At 37.9% G+C, this 12,355-nt stretch overlaps 1 long non-coding RNA gene across 1 annotated transcript; it reads right to left on the reverse strand.

The window, feature by feature from the left end:
* Position 1: 1 nt before the first annotated feature.
* Positions 2-9,362, reverse strand: LOC114579473. Its single transcript, XR_003700474.1, has 3 exons — positions 9,314-9,362; positions 9,181-9,225; positions 2-134 (listed from the first exon to the last, which is right to left on the reverse strand). It is a non-coding gene; the product is annotated as an uncharacterized LOC114579473 (long non-coding RNA).
* Positions 9,363-12,355: the final 2,993 nt, after the last annotated feature.

The following is a 12,355-nucleotide window of genomic DNA, read 5'->3' on the forward strand; positions in this document are numbered from 1 at the left end:
CTCATCCTCATCCTCATCACTATCATCGTCAAGATATTTATCCGTCGCGTTTATATTAACTTTGACATACTCTTTCTTACCCGCAGTAGCTTTCTCAGCATTTGATTTGTCCTGCTTGTTCTTAGAAGGCTTGCCTTGGAATTAATTAGAAAAAAAAAAAATAGCAGATAAGTTTGAATACCTTACATGAAAATATGACTAAATAGTGTCACTGGATATGGAAAGAAAGTAATTTTAGCATTTAAAAATATAAACTAAAACAAAATAAGAAGCGCACAATTAATGAAACTATATTCAAATTATAAGGAGAGAAAATTAAGAAACTTGAGCTAAATCTTGAAACTGTAAGCTTAAAAAAATAATATCAATAAATCAAACCAACGAGGACACCATCATCGAATTAGTGAATATTAATTAAATATAAATAAAAATTTATAATTGGACAGTACAGAATGAATCCTTTAGGAAGCATCAAACAACAATGGAGGCGCGTTTGCAGGACAGATATAAATATGTATCACATTTATCAAAAATTATTTTTACATTATCAACTAAGAAACAGAGAATCGCCTTTGGATTATGGCACAGCTTATAAAGGGGGGTAGGGGGGGTAAAGTGCACAAAAAAAGGCAAAGACGAATATGAAGATTAACTACAGCTTCCTCAGTCAATCATAATTTTGTTAAGATGAACATATAAGATCTAGTTAAGTTCAGGATAGACTTGATTTAAATTTGGTTGCAACCAATAGCTTACCAAAGAAACATGACAAAGAACACGGTCAAAGCAACATAAGGTGACTTCAGACAAGTTCAAATCAAGTCAACTTTGATATATTTTGAGTAATGATCCTAACCGATGAGATAAATTTATTAATTAATAAAATATTTTTTAATCAATAATTACTATTATTATTCAAATTTATAAATAAATATTCAATTGTAGAGACCATTATTAAACATAAAGTATTATTGATTCATTAATAGTATTCTATTTAAAATAATTTACATATACCTACTAATTTAATATCCTTCTTCAACTGCTCTGTTAGTGGCCCTGTTATGGTGTTGTACCCTTTCATGAATCTCTTGTAGTATCCCGTCAGCCTTAAGAATCCTCTCAGCTCCCTCAGATTCTTTGGTAATGGTCATCTCAACATAGCCTCAAATTTTGACTGATCTGCTACCATCCCTTCTTTGAACACAATATAGCCCAAATACTCCACACTTGTTAGGGTTAAACAGCACTTCTTCAGGTTGGCCTTCAGCTAATGTTCTTGCAATACTCCTAACACCCTCAAGTGCTCCCAATGTTCCTCTGTCCTGCTATAAACTAGGATGTCATCAAAGAACATCAAAACAAATCACCTAAGATAGGGCCTGAAGACCTTGTTCATGAGTGACTCAAATGTGACTGGAGCATTAGTGAGGCCAAAAGGCATCACCAGGAACTCATAATGCCCCTCGTGAGTCCTAAAGGCAGTTTTTGGCACATCTTCCTTCGGCATTCTTATCTGATGATATCCTGATTTCAGACCTATCTTGGTGAACATTACTGCTCCACTTAATTCATCCAACAGTTCATCAATCAATGGTATATGAAACTTGTCTGGCACAGTTTTCTTATTGATCGCCATGTAATTCACACAAAACCTCCAGCTATCATCTTTTTTTTTTCACTAGTAACACTGGACTAGAAAAAGGACTGATAGTAGTTTTGAAAATTCCTACCTTCAACATTTCTCTAATTAACTTCTCAATCTCATCCTTCTGAAATTGAGGATATCTGTAGCGTTTGACGCTGAAGGGTGACACACCTTCCCTCAAGGTGATAGCATGCTCATGCTCCCTCGGTGCAGGTAATCCCTGAGGCAGTTGAAAAACCTAGAATTGCTGGATCAACGATTGTATGGAGAGAGGTATGCCTCCTCCCTCCTCCAATCTAACTCCCTACAATCTGTGCAGCTCCAAATAACCTTCCCCTGCCTCTTAGATATTTCGCAACATAGTTTTGAGTGACACCATGGCTTTGGATAGCCTTGCATCTCCCCTGATCACCACCTTTCTTCCATCCACCCTCAACTCCATCGTGAGTGCTCCCCAATTGACCTTGGTGTTCCCCAATGTCTACAGCCACTTCATCCCAAAGATGACATATGTAATTCCTAACTCCAATGGGAAAAATTTCTCCCTCACCTAAATCCCCTGGATGGTCAACATCACTCCTCTTCAGATCCCCTAGCCTTTCACCTTTCCTATACCCATCATCACCCCATAACAACCGGTGTCCACCAATTTCACTCCCAGTTGGTTGACGATCAAAATGGAAATGAAATTGTGGATAACTCCACTGCAATCAAAACAACCACCTCCCTGTACCCTATTTCCCCTTTCACCTTTATGGTATGATTTATGGTGAATCCTACCACCAAGTTCAGGGAAACCTCTACCAGATCCAAATGCATTTTCTCCTCTATCTCCTCCTATACTTCCCCCTCCCCTCCCTCCTCAGTTTCCCCGTCATCACAGATGGTGAGAACCTGAAGAGTTCGATCCCTACACCTATGCCCTGGAGTATACCTCTCATCATACTTGAAACACAACCGCCCTCTTCTCCTGCATCTCCTTCTCCGTCAGCCTCTTGAAATTTCCCCCGCTCCATCCTATTGTCTTCTCTCTAGTAGTCTCACGAAATCCTTATGTTGCAAGACCCTTGGGTGTTAAGTGGGTGGTCGTCATCCTGTATGTGCCTCCTGAGCTGCTGCTTCTGGTTCCCTTCTCTAAATTCTTCTGATTTTTCACCAGCTATGCCAACTTTATGGCCTCTCCCAAGTCACGAGGCATCATGACTATCACAACCGCTTTGATCTCTACCTTGAGCCCCTTTATAAAGTTTCCCTCCAATGCAGTCTTTGATAATCGATCCACTCGACTAGCGAGGTGCTCGAACCGCCACTGATCCGTCCTACACTAGTGCAAAAAACTGCTCATAAAATTCCCCTACCCTGTCAGTTTGGAAACTTTCTAATAAACAGTGCTTGAATGCTCTCTAGCTCCGTATAGGTCTCCTTTGGTCCCTCCACTGGAACCATGACAACGCCTTCCCCTTCAAACATAGGTCTGCAGCTGTTTATTTCTCCTCATTCGTTAATCCATTGATGGAGAAGTACCTCTTCACCTTGTAGATCAATCCATAAGCATCCTCCCCTTCAAAATTTGGCATTTTCAGCTTCCTCATCTTTGGCTCTCCCCTGTTTCCCCGTATTCCTCCATATTTTCTCTTCTCCCAAGTGCTTTGCTCTCCCCACGTCTCCCGATCTTCCCTTACATGTTCATCTTCAAACTCCTCTTCACTTTCTTCCCTCCTTTCTCCAAAATTAACACCACTCCTATCATAATTTCCCTCGTTTTTCTCCCAACCAGCACCCCTTACTCCTTGTTCCCAATTTCCACGGCTTTCTGCATACCTTCCTCCTTTCTCCTCAATGATTCTACATCGTCTTCCCTCCTACGAAAATCAGAATTCGTAGTTCTCCTCATTGGTCCATTTGCCTCCAATGTCGCTGTTTCGATTTGATTTTACAATAACTTCTTCACCATTAAATGAAGATCGGAAACTTTGTCTTCTACGGATGAAATTCGATCCTCCACCATGGCTTTTATTTGGCTTATCTCTCATTCAAAACACTCTTCCAAAGCATCTACCTTCTTGACCGCCATCAAAATTTCAGGATTTTGATCCAAAAATCAGCAAGGATTTCTTCCTCTAGATGAATTACACCATTGGGGACTGATTTTTATGCCGTTGAAATTTAAAAAAAAAAAATCAGCCCCCGATGAAATTTAAAAAAACAGCCTCCGATGTTCTCATTATTTTTACGCGGCTGAATTTTCAAACAAATTAGCCCCGAATGAAATTTCAAATAAATCAACCCCTGATGATCTCATTATTTTTTCGCCGCTGAAATTTAAAAAAAAATCATCCCCCGATGGTCTCATTATTTTTTCGTCACTGAAATTTAAAAAAAAAATCAGCCCCTGATGAAAAAAAAAATTTGCCGCTAAAAGTTCAAAAAAATCAACCTCCGATGATCTAAAAACTTGTTTTGATACCAATTTAATAGAAAATACTTTAGTATCTCAACCCTAACAGTTAGAGCAATAAATCCAAAGGTCGGGCTATCTATGTCTTATTTGAGGTGTAATTTATAAGTCTCTTGCACTCCGTTAGGCTTAAATTCGAGGCACTACCCCTCAATGTTTAAAGATTCTAAATCTCCTAACTCATGGTTTAAGTTATGCATGGAGTCTAATTCAATCACTTCAGTTTCATCCTCAACGAAATCATCATTATCAGTGATATCATTATTATCTATGAAATGGAAGCTCAGTTTCAGGGTTGGGGGACTTTTTCTTTGTACTGCAATTTTTTGTTAAAACTACACTCGCAGGGTCAAAGACTGGGGAGGTCAAAGGTTGGGTAGCTTCAAAATTCTCATTAGATTGAAATGTGATAAAGACACTCACGAGGTGACGTAAATCAGGATCCACTACGCAGAGAGGATGCGTGCTCAGACAAGGTGGATAGGGATGGCTAGGAGTCGGCCCAAGTGGGGAGATGCATGCTCAGACAAGGTGGACAGGGATGGCTAGGAGTCGGCCCAAGTGGGGAGTTATATGGTACCGATCCGACAGAAGACCCATTAGAGGGTCGAGCATCAAGGCTAGGTGAAGACCTACAGGGTGGGGCAGCAACCATGATGTTACTAAGGGATGGGTGATCTCGACCACAGTGATGTCCACGGATTTTCCTAACAAAAGAGGCAGGGTGGTGTTCCAGATGAAAATCACTAGGTGTTTGGGCCACAACGTGAGTGAGAGTGGTATGTCGGTTAGGTTTAGGGGTAACCACAGAGGTAGGGAATTGAGTAACTACCACTTGGTGAGGACTAGGAGTCACGATATCATATTGGAGTGTAAAAGGTGAGTAGGACTGACTCTCACGTGTAGGGTTCTTGAGAATATTGTACCATAAAGTTTGATGAACAGGGGTGACCTAATCTTAAAATTAGATGGTTAGCCACAAGTAGGAGGAATATATTTTAATCTAAGTTCTCGTCTCATGTCTTTCCAATCGTAAGTAGGGTATTCTCCACGAGACTCTTTACGATCTTCCAACCTCAAGCAAAATTGACTAGCACGACCATTCAGACAAGACTTAGCAATTCTCACACGGTGGGACTCAAGTATATCACGAGATTCAAAATAGTTTTCTAATTGTCTAACTCATTCCTTAAAGTAGTAAATATCCAAGGAACCATCAAAGGTGGGCAGACGGTTATGTGACTCTAAGTGAGGTTATTGCGGTTTGGGCTCAGGACTAGGTTGATAAGCAGAGTGGGTAATCTTCCGACTAAGATGATTGACCGACTGGGGCATATACCTAGAGTGGGGAGAGTCAACATACTTCTTCTTCATAGTTTTAGTTATAGAGCCCATTAGGTTAACTAGGTCATTTAACTTCTTTTGAAGCCCTATCGGGTCCATTGAGAAGCGCTAAGTGATACCTATTGAAGATTGGGTGCAAGGGACAGCACTCTACAAGCAGAAAACACCATTATGACTCGTTATATGGTGCAGGAAATTACTGGACAGCAAGCTATAAGAGAGACTTAAGTGATCTAGGCAATTAAGAAGGTTGCTAGCTTGAGGACAACACCTAAACACTTAAGAAACTAGCCTAATGTTCACTAAATGAGTGCAGAAAATGCGTGGACAGCAAGCATACAGAGAATTAAAATATTTTAAATGATGATATGCATGCAATAATAAAGATCATGGTTAGACAAACCCCTAGGATGACTTTTAGCACATGTTATGCATGTCTATCATGCTCTGATACCAAGATGATGTGAAACTACCAGGAGTTAATGAGAAATTAAGAAGAGTTGTTGTTAAAAGCTTTCCAATATAAAGTTATCATTCACAACAAAGAAAAATTCTATGAATTCGGAGTTTTCAACTTTCTTAGGCAAAAAAGTGCACATCATATTAACAAGATAATTCAATCAAACTCCAAAGACGAGTAACTTTTATGAGAGCATAATAAAAATCCACAATTTAATAATGAGAGGTTTCACATTGAGGACCTTCTCACTCATTCACTCGTGCAGTTAGCGGAAGAAGATACTCCACACTAGAAAAGAGATTACCACCAAGAAGAAGAAGCCTAAGATCTTCATTGATGGAAAGGTTGCCGGCGAGGCGACGACGGATGGATTGGTGGGCGTCCCGCAATCAACCACGATCTGATTAGGAGGTGCTCCTCAATTTCCGGTGCCAACGTGAAGCTGATGCGGTCAATGTGGCCTTCCACGGAGTTGTCGACGTTCAAATTCAAATCGAAGAAGGTAGATTGAGGAATGTTCGTCCTTCCTTGGTTATCATATACGAACCCGAGATCTACTTCAGGATCTGCCATCCATGGACTAGGAGGAGCTTCTTAATTCTTCGTGGCCTTGAATGGAACCGGCGGTGGGAAAGGAGAAGGAGAACAGTGGGGTCGGCGGTTTGGGGAATTGGGACGGAGAAGGAAAAGGGAGGAGGCGGCTAGGGTTAGGTCTAGTGAGGTGGAAGGAGGGGTTTAGAAAATCTGAAGTTAAATTTAGATTTTACTAAGAAAGGGGAGGGATTAATTTGAATTTCAAAATTATCCCAATTTGAGCTATAATGGGGCCGGCGGTTTGGGAGGGAATTAAGGGGAATATTTAATATGAATTAAGGGAAATTAGGGATTGTCATTAAATCTGAAATTGATTTCAGATTTAATGTAATTGAGAGGTTTCCTAATTTAAGTTGGTTAATAGGGAAAATTTTAAAATTCAAATATAATTTGAATTCAAATGAGGTAACTTTCCAAATTAATAGTGGAATAAATTAGGATAGTAATTAAGATTGATTTGAATTTTGAAATTCAAAATTCATGGGTAATGGTAGGGAGGGGCCGGCGACTAGTGAAGGCTAGGGGAGGCCGGCGGTGAGGGGGCTTGGGGAAACTGGCGGTGGGTGGATGAGGGGAGGCCGGCGGCTTAGGTAGGTGGCAAGGGTGGAGGGTTAGGGAGAGAAAGGGGCGGGTTTGGAGGCTTCAAGTTTGCGGCCAAGGGCTTGGGCTAGGTGGTTAGTGGTGGTACCCAAGAAAGGAAGAAGAGGGAAATACTAAGTACTAACCGTGAGTCCCGAAATCCACCGACGGTTGACGGGTGTTGCAAGGCCCTCTCTTAGGATTTCTCCTCTCAAGAACTCACAAAAAGATCAAGCAAGAAAATTTGAAATTTTTCATTCATAATCATCATCTCATTATAATAGAAGAGGCCATAATATATAAGCCTAGAAAATAAAATAACAATGACTCAAATGCGGCTTGGGCTACAACTCAAACAAACTCAAAAGAAAGGGTATAATCATAATTAGTAAATAAACTACAATACATAAATGCATCAAAAATAAAGACTGTAAATCGTAGCCATCGATCTACGATTCCTACGCTGATAGACTCGTCGATATCGTTCGATGTCCTCATCAATAAGCCCCAACATTCTAAATCAAAATGATCAACATAAACAAAATTTGGATTCTAAAATAAAGTCCAATATATGATAGTTTTGAGTACCTCTGAGTTTTCCCTCATCAAGTACTCCTACTCCCCTTGTCTCTCATTCCAATAACTCCAATCAAAATTGATCCCCCCCTCTTCCTTTGAAATTCCTAAAGACAAAAAAAGAAATTTAAATAAGAATTTTGTGAATTTTAAAATGAAAGCCTTTAACCAATATTTTGATGATTCTCAAAAGAAATGAAACCACTAGTTCAATTAAAATTTTTCTCAAGCACCAAATGCTTGAGATGTAATTAGCCATAGGAGCATGAGGCATCTGTACCCCAAAATAAATAAATCCCATTTAACCAAATATGGAATGGGGTAAAATCTCTATTAAAATTAAACTTATAAATTTTGTTATTTAGTCTATAAAAAATGATATTTTTGACCTTCAGGACAATATATCATTTTACACGCCATGCTCGATCACAAAATATGCAATCTATTAAGGATGACAAAATTTCTCCAACATCCTCGACGACTCAAAAAAGAAGAAAGGGTCCACGGAGAGGCCGGGCGCAAATTTTCGGAGCCCACAATTTTGTAGATGCAAAATTGATCTAAGAGCATAAACGTTGCAGATGATTGATTTAGGAATCTATTAAGACAAAGATCATATGATTCTAATTAAAAAAGATAAAGTTATGCCATAATAAATGAGATGAGGCCAAAACTTCTGGAATTCAATTTTCACACTATCAATTTAAGTAGTAAACTATCTCACTAAATTAAACTTCACTAAAATTGTAAACATGAAAGTCATAGAGGATTGAGTATAAAATATTGTCAATCTACCCTCTAAATTTTGATTGATTCTAATAAGAAATGAAACAATTGCTCAAAATAATGAGAAGAGTTTGATTCAAACTAGAATTGAAACTATATCTACTTATTGAACTCACTCAATCAGAGTCCGGAATTGGTCGAGTTTGGCCAGACTGAAATGTTTCAACTTCAGATGCATCAAAGTATTTTAGTTAATGAAATTAGTTTGTCTTGTCGGCACCTTTTCACACCTAGCTTCACATAAATTTACATCCATTCTATACCATTCTCACTTTGTTGGATTTCGTAAGTGCTTGAGCACATGCCCATCATCTCCAATTCTAGTTTTAGAGTCATCGATGATGATGTAATTTTTTAGCAATATGCAAATGTTAAATGGAATTTATGTAAAACCTACCACCTCTTCCCATTTTTTTCGTTGCCTTCATCCTCTTAGGTGACTCGGGACATGCTCATTGTCTCCAATATTAGAATCAACATCATTACCAATGAGGCAATTTTTTGCCATTTTCATTGCACTTAACCAAGTCAGCTATAAGACCAAACCAATTTTGTTTGAGATCCATCAACAGATCAACCAAGCCATCCCAGCCAATGAGATGATAAGAATGAGGGGGTTCATGAAATTGGATAGCATAGGCTGCGCTTGTTTAGTAAGGCCCATTTAACACAAAAAATGCACTACACACTACAATATAATAAGTGAAATACTATTTAAAATTTTGAAGAATTGCATACCATGTGCTTTTTCAACAATCTCATAACCATCTGGAGAGCTAGAATCTGTAAGAAAAAAAAAAGCGTAAATAATAACTCAGATGCACTATTTCCTATAGTAGATTCTATAAGAAAAGGGCAATGACAAAAGTACCATCAAAACCATCTTCAGACGTGCTGTCAATGAAAAATTGAGTTAAAGACTGCAATTTTGGAACAATCTTGATGCAAATTAAGAGAATGTTAGACTATAATGGAAATAGAAAGGATATTCATCGCCCACAATAACTTTCTTATAACCGATAAAAAACACACTAGCATTCTTGGAGCCATGTGACAACTCAAATTCCTTATCAAATACAAGATCATAGTGAATTTGAGCACATTTATCTATGGAAAGGGTTCCAATGACTAGCTTCTGATCATCAATCTTGAGAAAGATTGGGACATTTTCAGCCCCTTTTTCCTTCTTAGTTACACCAAGCGAAGCCTGCGTCATAAGAGCCTTGGATAAAATAAGAAAAGTGCTATAGAATCTCTCAAGACAAATTAAAATTTAAAGAAACCTGCGAAAGATGCACGATACTTCTATCCCCTGCTTCACACTTGACCGTCTGTCCGGGTTTAACTTCAATACCTGAAACCAAATCCATCTTTGCAGATAAGCTAATATGTATTACAAATCAAGTCTGCTCGCTAATAATGTAAACGAATGATGGACAATATTTCATCTTGATAAGTACGCATATATTGGCCTCAAGTAATTAATAAACTGATAGCATGCTTCAGCAAAAATAAGCATGAGCATCCTTTAGTAACACAACGTTACTAAATAACAACTCATTAAAAATAGTAAAATAACTTTGAAAAATCATGATATGCAAAATACAGCTGCTAGAAAACAATAACTTGGAGATATTAAAAAGGATAAATAAAGACAGCAGGTTATAATTAACAAAAGGCGTTACGAACAAAAGCACACAAACGAGTGAAAAGAGAAAATTTAATAAAAAATATATAATCCAGGCCAATAGAGCGGAAATTCACTTAAAAAAACTGGTGCAAGAGATATGCCATGTCCATACTTGATACATCACCAAAAATAGCCAAGATCGAGTACGAACCTCGATGCAAATATAAATCGAAAACTTTCAAAATTAAATCCATGACCATCTGAAGTCCAATTTCAGCAAACTAATGGCCAAGCTGAATGTCTCAAAGAGACGAACCCAACAACATCAAAATTTGTCCAATCATAACCCAAATGGATCCAAATCGAAAGCCTAAAGCCTATTTGGAAGTTTTAGAACATTAACTGGATGACTGAATGATATCCAAATGTGCCATTCTTATAGTCGAATCTAGCGGCTCGATGAGACGAATCCAACGAGCCTAAGATCGTCAAATTATGACATCATTAAGACACTCAAATACTCGATAAACGATCTACAATCAACAGTGTTGATATCGTTCGTCCATTGAAACTCTCAACATATAATGAGTAATATATATTGTGTATTTACTACATTGACCAAGGTCTTCCTCCCAGGGAAGAGCATCATTTGTAATAAACAACCAATATTAATGGATTCATTCAAACTGGGCAAGGCCCCGTGGTTTTTCTCACTTTTCAGGGTCTTTCATGTAAAAACTTTGGTGACTCTTATGAATATTACACCATGATCTTTTATATGTTTGTGTGTTGAATCTTCGTACAAAGCTAGGATGCTAAACTTTATATATCTTTACCGTAATGAATATTCTAGGATGCAACAATACTAATATGTATGTGTGTGTATATATCATCTTTTTAATTGACATTAACAACTGAATTGTTCTACGACATGCTTCAGCAACTAATTGCATGCAAAAGAATGCTTCAATAACTCATAAACTAGCAAGCACCAAAACCAAAATCATGATGAAAACTAATTCGAGTACAATCAAAATATCGCGGCCAGTAAAAAATAGCAAAAAGATGTAACGAAATAAAGAAATAACGAAAAAAGATTGTATTTGCAAATGAAAGAAAAAAGAAAGAATTTACAAACAGCATTACAATCCAAATCATTCAAAAAATGAGACAAGTTAAAAAAATGTTTTAAAATAAATTAATCTCAGCTAAGGGAGTTGCAGCTAGGCTAATAAATAAATATGCATCCAAAAACCATGTTGTACTCCAATAATGCCATTTTAAGAATGGACTAAGGGTTGTTTGGTTTGCCACTTTATGTAGAAGATTTAAGAATCCCCACAAGCACTGCTCGAAGTTAAATTGAAATCACGCTTATCCTAAATACTAGATTCAGCAAAATTTTATAAATCCTAGCTCACAACCAATAAAATCCCACTCCAAGTGTGATTTACAGCATTTGTTTGGCCTCTTCTCCCTTCTCTAGTTGGCTTAAAACTCATCTCTATCATGTTCGGAAGTAAAGCCACACAACAAAATAAACAAGAAAATAAAATAGTAGAAATGAACACCAGGATTTAATGTTGAAAAACCTGAAATCGAGAAAAAACTACGAAGCCACACCACACTTAAAAACTCACTATGAAAATTGAGAGAAATCGTAGAAATCTCTTTCTCTCCCTTTCTCCTTGTCACACTTCACTTCACTCTTAGTTTACATCACAAAATAAGCAAAGAGACACACTTAAATTACACCAAGGGATGCAACCCTTCAAATTAAGCATAAAAACGAGAAAGAAAACTGCCTAGCCCGACTCACAACACCGTAGCGCAGGCGTTTACAGCATCGCACTGCTCCACTTTCTATGACAAGCCTGACTTGCAACACCACGACACTAGCTCTGGAGTGTCGCTGCGCTCCACTCACTATCTCTAAGTCAAGACGATAACGCTGTCGTACTACATCCTACGACGCAACAATGCACAAGTGTAAAATGTTGTAGCGCTCTAATGTATAGCATCGCAGCGCTGCATGGCTCTACGGAAAAAAATTGGCAAATATTCTCCATTTTTTCTTTGTTTGGATTTTTTGAGATTATGCCCTACTACTATTTTTTGCTCATGTTTGGTCCATGGTTAGCGATGTGTTATGAAACGATTCAATTGTAATTTTTTGTAAACCCCTTATTCCTTTCTCCGCAAAAAAAAAATTAATAAAAAAAAAAATAAACCTTCAACTTGATAAAATAAGATGAGGTCTTATAGATGAAATGAATAAGATGT

Source organism: Dendrobium catenatum, unplaced genomic scaffold, assembly GCF_001605985.2.
Source record: "Dendrobium catenatum unplaced genomic scaffold, ASM160598v2 fragScaff_scaffold_412, whole genome shotgun sequence".
NCBI lineage: Eukaryota > Viridiplantae > Streptophyta > Magnoliopsida > Asparagales > Orchidaceae > Dendrobium > Dendrobium catenatum.